This window comes from Amblyomma mixtum, chromosome 1 (assembly GCF_055824585.1).
Source record: "Amblyomma mixtum isolate Tamu chromosome 1, ASM5582458v1, whole genome shotgun sequence".
NCBI classification, from domain to species: domain Eukaryota; kingdom Metazoa; phylum Arthropoda; class Arachnida; order Ixodida; family Ixodidae; genus Amblyomma; species Amblyomma mixtum.
The window spans coordinates 312,574,327-312,581,072 of NC_143012.1; the positions used below are offsets into that span (position 1 = coordinate 312,574,327).

Genomic DNA, 6,746 nt, shown 5'->3' on the forward strand with positions numbered 1-6,746 from the left:
AGAGAGGAACACAACGATAATGAATCTGTCATAATTATGACAGATGACAAGGAGCTGTTTAATTTGCGCAACGCTAAGACCACTGCTAGAAATTCGGCCAAATAAATAGGGGTGTAATCGGGAAGGCGGAGTGAGAATGATCAGTCAAGGGAGATGGAGAAAATGCCAACACCGGCCTTTTCTTCACACTGTGAGGCGTCTGTCGCTATGAGCACATGAGATTTAAAGCACAGCAGGTAATCCTGCAATAAACCGCTGAGCAAATGGAAAGGCATTAACTTTGCCTGTTTTGGAAAGATGTCATCGAAGACAATCTGAATAGATGAAGAACTGGCAAATACCGGACGGATGTCCGAAATGCGGACGTTTAAGGGGACAAGGAGGGACTGCACAAAACATATCTGAGGGGTACGGAAACGAGACCAGGATTCGTTGAAAAATGGCCGAGGCTGACGAAGGAAGATCAAATTGGAGGTATGAAGCGAAGAATCGCACATTCTTACGAACGTTTTCACCGTTAAGAGCCGAAATCTAGAAGTCAATGATGGAATACGCGCTTCCAGGTACAAAACGGAATTCGCCACAAATTTTGGAAGGCCCAAACAAAGGCGCAACGCCTCCCGCTCCAAGAGAATCAAGGGGCGAAGTTTATACGCTGGCGCACCAGAGAATAAAACACAGCCGAACTCTAAGACTGGACGGACGTACATTCTATAAATCATAAGAAGTGAGTGTCTTCTCATGCCAGAACGAATACTGCCCAGCCTACGCAGCATACCGACTGCTCGGACTCCTTTCGCAGTGATCTGCTCGATATGGGCCCCCCAGGAAAGAGAAGGATCATAAATTACTCCGAGGTATTTGACACTTTGCACTTGAGGAATTACATGGTTCCGGTAAACAATAGAGATATTAACTGGACGAGAGAGCGGAAAAACCAATAAAGCACATTTATTGACATTAAGGGACAGATTAATGTCTCCTAACCATTGGTCTAGGACATTCAGGTAGGACTGTAAGGACTGGTACAAAGAGGAAATGTCGTTCTCTGAAGCAAAAAAGGCGATGTCATCAGCATACACATAGGTGGACACCTGAGGACTGCAGGGAATACTGCTGAGTAAGATGTTGAAAAGTACAGGGGAGAGGACCGCCCCTTGGGGCACACCTCTCGCTTGTCGAAATTTGCTTGATGAAACACCGTTCTGGAAGCAGTAAAATTCCCTGTCAGCAAGGAATTCAGCAACCCAAGCCACAAAGTATCTCGGAAGTCCTACTGCCTGTAGTCTTTGCAAGAGCGTCCTGTGTTCAACGCTGTCATAAGCTTTAGATACATCTAAAGTAGCAAGAGCTGCGTATTGGTTTCGGCGACGAGCTAACTGTATGCGGCTCTCCAGATCGGTATGGGCACACCATATAGAGAATCCTGGTCTGAAACCAATCTGGCAAGGGTTCAACAACCCAGTCTCTGAAATAACAGACATTATTCTACCATGCAACACCCTCTCAATTAACTTAACGAGATTTGAAGTTAAAGAAATTGGCCTTATTTTGTCTAACACATAACCATCTCCCTGCTTTTTAAGCACCGGGATAATCTTTGCTAGACGCCACTCATTTGGAATCCATGGCCCCTTGAGAGAGTAATTTATAAGTGCCAGTAAGTCGGTGGGAGATTCCTCGAACAAAATTTTAATCATAGAAGAAGTCACACCATCAGGGCCAGGGGCCGCGGGTGGAAGGCGGGATACAGTGTTCGAGAGCTCAGTGAGGGTGGCCTCCTCGAAATCGTCCAAAGTGGCAAGAAATCTCTGAGGAGAAGGAAGAAGAGCCGTAAACCGGTGCTCAAGGCCTCTGCCTATCTCTTCCAGGGACTGTGCAAGTTCAGCCGGTGACTGAACTAGGGAGACAGCGTTCATGGTGGACGAGATTAGTTTCCTGGATTTTAGGTAATTGAATAAAGCGCGCCTATTACCAGATTTTGAAAGGAATTCGTAGCGTTCAGTATCGTGCAACTCCTTTGCACGAGATACGGTGCGCTTAAACATAGCTGCAACGAACTTATAATCGATCCAGTTTTTGGGACACTGATTGTGGAGAAGTTTCTTCCAAGCAGCCTTTCGGCGCCTATAATCTCGAGCGCACTCTGCGTTCCACCAAAGGCACGGCGATGTTCCCTTATGTGCCTGAACCAAGAACTCCGATTTTTTACGAGCTCCATCCAAAATTGAACAAATGCGGATGGCATTATCTCCACTGTTGGAATGAGATAATTCCTGAAGTTCTGCTTTGAGGGCATTTTTAAAACTGTCGTAATTTATGAATGTGCGCCGTGTACTGTTAGGAGAGGTCAACTGGCACACAACTTGGAAGCTGATCGGAAGGTGATCACTATTGGAGGCACAGTCAACTGGCGCCCAAGAGGACACAGTTATTCCGGGGGAAGAAAATGACAAGTCTAACGCTGAGCGAGACTGACCACGGACAAATGTGGGGAGCCCCGAATTTAAACAGATGAGGTTATTTACACAAGCCCAGTCCCATAAGAGCGTACCGCAGCGATCTGTTCGAAACCCCCACGAAACATGATGCGAGTTGAAGTCTCCAACAATTAAAACCTGTTTCCTGCAACTAGATAAAAACGAGTCAAGAGGCCGAACGTCATGCACACCTGTTGGAAAATATACATTAGCCAGAGTGAGTGGCTGATATCCAGGAATATTGAGATCAAGTGCCTGAATTTCACACTGCCTGTCCATATATTGAAATGACACAGTTGCCCTGTGGCAAAATTTTGTGGATACGAACAATAGCAACCCACCACCTCTTGAGGGCCGGTCAAGCCTAAAAGAACGATAATTTTGTAAATTGTACCTAGAATCTTTAGTGAGCCATGTTTCCTGAAGAGCAATTAAATCTGGACTTAATTTACTGATTAAACAAACTAAATTTGTTGAAGCAGAAAAAATAGACCGGCAGTTCCACTGCAACACCTTCAACGACCCTATGTCGCCGAAAGGGACGCAGCGGAGACCGCCTGATCCAAAATGCTGCCTTTGGATGTAGATCTAGGGTGATTCTTTTTATTCTTCGACTGAGAGCAAGACGGACCAGCACCACTGCGCACTGCGCAGTGGAGACGCACTGCGCTTTTGAGCACGCATCTCAGTCTCCATATCAACGCACTCTTCAGATGAGATTTCTGTCTCACTGTGATGTGAATAACTGGTTGTAGGGATAGACGAAGGCTGTGATTGAGTCTGACTCGGTGGATTGGAAGTCACGGGCACAGAAGGTTGGGGAGGTGCAACCAATGGAGAAGTGATTGTGCCACAAAGAGGGGCAATAGAAGTTTGCAATAAAGTGGACATTTGGGATGCCATGACCTGCGAAATGCACGCGGACAGATTTTCAACTATGCGATCCATGGCACTTGCCATTGCTTTCTCCACCGCCGCCGCAATCGCTTGCGACAAGGAGGAATCCACAACGGTTGCATGCCGCGCTGCCACACTTGCATAGCCAGATGTCCTATCTTTGATGACTGCAGCTGCCTCACGTCTTGAGCACCTGCGCTTGTCAATCAACTCTAGAACTTGAACTTCCTCAGCCCGCGCTGGGCATTCGGAATGGCTTGCTGAGTGTCCACCGCCACACAAACAGCATTTCTCGTGTTGAGAAGAACACCCAGCGGGGTCGTGGCTCTCTCCACACCCACAGCAACGAAAACTCGATTTACAGGCCTTGGCGCTATGGCCAAACCTCCAGCAATTACGGCACTGAAGGGGCCGAGATGTAAATTGATCCACACGGAAAACCAAAGGCCACACCTTAACTTCAGATGGACAAGACAGCACCGCAAATGTAGCAATAACAGTCTCCGTCGGTAGCTTTGTGCCATTCACCACACGACTGCATCGGTGAATGGCGATCACGCCAGCCGAAGTGAGCTTTTCTAATGTCTCAGACGCGCTTAGCCGTGGGTCTACGCCACGGACTAGCCCTTTCGAACACGCCAGATGAGGATGTATGAATGCGCTCACCGGGTGATTGGCAAACGACGAACACTTGAGTAGGTCGGTTACGCATGCCTGGTCTGGCGATCTGCAAACGATCCCTCCACGGCCGAACTGCCGGACGTCAGTGATCCTCATGAAATGGGGGGGTGGTAGATTTAAGAGCAGCCTGAACAGCCTTGGGGTTGTTCAGCTTGATGGAGCCCCCATCCGCGGGGACGAGAGCAACCGGTATACTGCTTACTCCGCCACGGAAGAAACAATCAAGAGGCAGCTCATCTGGGGATAGACAAGCTGACCAGGGGGGGTTCCCCTGGCCTGGGGAGTTTGTGGACATCAGCCCACGTTCCCGCGTTCAGTCACCCTGGAAAATAGGAAGAGAACACAAGAAATCAAGCAGAAATTCGAGGAATAACTCAACACCGCCTGGTACTTAGCCGCAACCCAACAGCGCGAAGTCGGAGCTGTAGACACCCTTCCTGCTTCGACTTCGTCAACTATTGCCGATGGATTCTGTTCTGCAACACACTCGCGCTTCTTCTTCTTCTTCTTCACCTCTTTATAATGGCACATACCCACGTGGGGGGATTGGCCAAGGTGTAGTGGTATACATAAAAAAATTTTGCATTGCACGTCGTCGTCGTCATCAACTGATGATGCTATCGAACTAGCGGCGGTGCAGTGATTGCCCCGTGACCGCCAGTCGCGGCAGTACGCCACGCCGAGACGCGCTTGCGCTGTCGACCCCGTGGAAAGCAGCGCGGTTGGATGACTTTCTTCGCTTTGACTCGAAGGGTCCTCGAAGGGTCAAGATTTCATACTCTCGCAACGCGGCAGTTGGGGTTCAGAAACGAGGTTGTGGGGCCCAATGTCTGAAAACCAGCCCGGAAATGAAGCCAGCGCGTCGCTCTGCATGCGTGCAAATGGAATTAAGAATTTTCGCTTCTGTTCTGTGCGAATAAGGTGCAGACAAGTGTAGAGATTACACTTTCATTTTAGTGTGAACACACCGAAAAAGATTTGAGCCGGCCTTCACCTATTTGTTAAAGCGACACGTGAGCTACACTCTAATTCCGTCAGAGTGCAGCTTCCCCACTGCTATGGCAATACAGAGCCCAACGTAGTATCCCGTCCAGTGTAAGGCAGCATCTACTCCTTGTACGCACACTACGCGTGCTGTACTGTACTTAAGTGTCTTTCTTGACGTCTTTTAGGGATGGTGGCATTGTGCGGTGAGTAATGCATTCTTCGTTCGTGTAAATATCAGGACAACGGTGTGAAAAAAAAAAAAAAATCCGCCCTTAAAACTAAACACCTGCTCAAAAGTAAATCAAAACGAATGATACCCTCGGCGGGATTCGAACCCGCAATCCCCGGTTTAGGAGACCGATGCCTTATCCATTAGGCCACGAGGGCGCCCGTTTCGAGGGACAGGTGAAACAATTGCTACAGGGCATGTTATCAGGCCTTAACCATATTCCAGAGGTGGGAAGTCTGCTGGGCTACGCACAGACGACAAATAAAAATTGGAGGGAACCCATAAGCTCCGCCTTAAGGGTCGTAATATCGACTCCAGACGTGCCGACGAGCGAGCAAAGCAAAACCATGACCAAACCAGGCTACACACGTGCTTTCGCACGTCTACTCAGTTTAACCACGTTAAAACGCCATTGCTTTTTCTTAGGTCTTTCGCAAATTTCTCGTTTGAGGTATAAAGAAGGCCGCCAACCAATGGCGTCGACCGATTTTCGTGACGTCGCGGCTAATCCGATTACTCTGTGGTTTAGTCCGCTTGCACTCGCCAGCCCCCCGTGATTCACACTGTACAGGCATGAGGATCCATAGCGCACAAAATTGAAGGCACAGAACACAAGCGCTAAACCGCCCAGCACGTGTGTTCCGGTGAGATAGAGATTAAGGTACTTGAAGGACAATGGCTTGTGTATTCTACCGTCAGACAAGGAGGGAGGCTTTGCAGTGCTTCCGATAGATTTGTATCGAAATAGAGCCCATGACGCAGTTAATTCAGTGTTCAATCGGCATCAACACTTCTTAGTGCAAAAGGCAAAAACAAAAGCGAAGAAGTTGTGTAAGCACCTGGATCTGTCCAGGCTTTTGCTCGCAATCACGAATTCAGGAAAAAATGCACTTGGGATGTTTTTCTCAGTCAAGACCCACAAGCCAGAGGCGCCTTTTAGGGTCATCGTCTCTTAACGTGACTCGTGGCAGAAGGAAGTAGGCCTGTTTTTGCAAGCTAAGCTAAAGCTGTTGAAACCTGACGACCCATTTTTAATCAGAAGCTCAGACCAAGTTGTTGACTACCTGAGAAGCTTTCATGGTGCAGATGTAGAATTTCTTTCAATAGATATAAAGAACCTGTACTACTCTTTGCCTCATCAGCAGCTTTTAGAATGCATTGAAGACTGCATTCATAAATTTAGCGCCGTATAGTTTCAAAATGAAGCCGGTATTTCAGTTGATGGTTTCTTGAATTTAGTGTCCTTGTACCTCTCGTCAACCTTTGTTAAATAGAATGGGGAAGTCTACCTGCAAAAAAAAAAAAGGAGTGTGTTTCGTGCATAGCGCCTGTCCTTAGTGACTTGTTTCTTACGAGCGCAGATAGGAGGAGTAATCTAGACAGTAAAGTGGTGATAAAAACGTTCCGTTTTGTAGATGATTACTTGGTTGTTCTTCGGAAGAGTAGTGGAAGCTTTCTTCAGGTAGCAGAAA

At 47.8% G+C, this 6,746-nt stretch overlaps 1 non-coding gene across 1 annotated transcript; it reads right to left on the reverse strand.

The window, feature by feature from the left end:
- Positions 1 to 5,359: 5,359 nt before the first annotated feature.
- TRNAR-CCU (transfer RNA arginine (anticodon CCU)) lies at positions 5,360 to 5,432 on the reverse strand. The gene has a single exon. It is a non-coding gene; the product is annotated as a tRNA-Arg (tRNA).
- Positions 5,433 to 6,746: the final 1,314 nt, after the last annotated feature.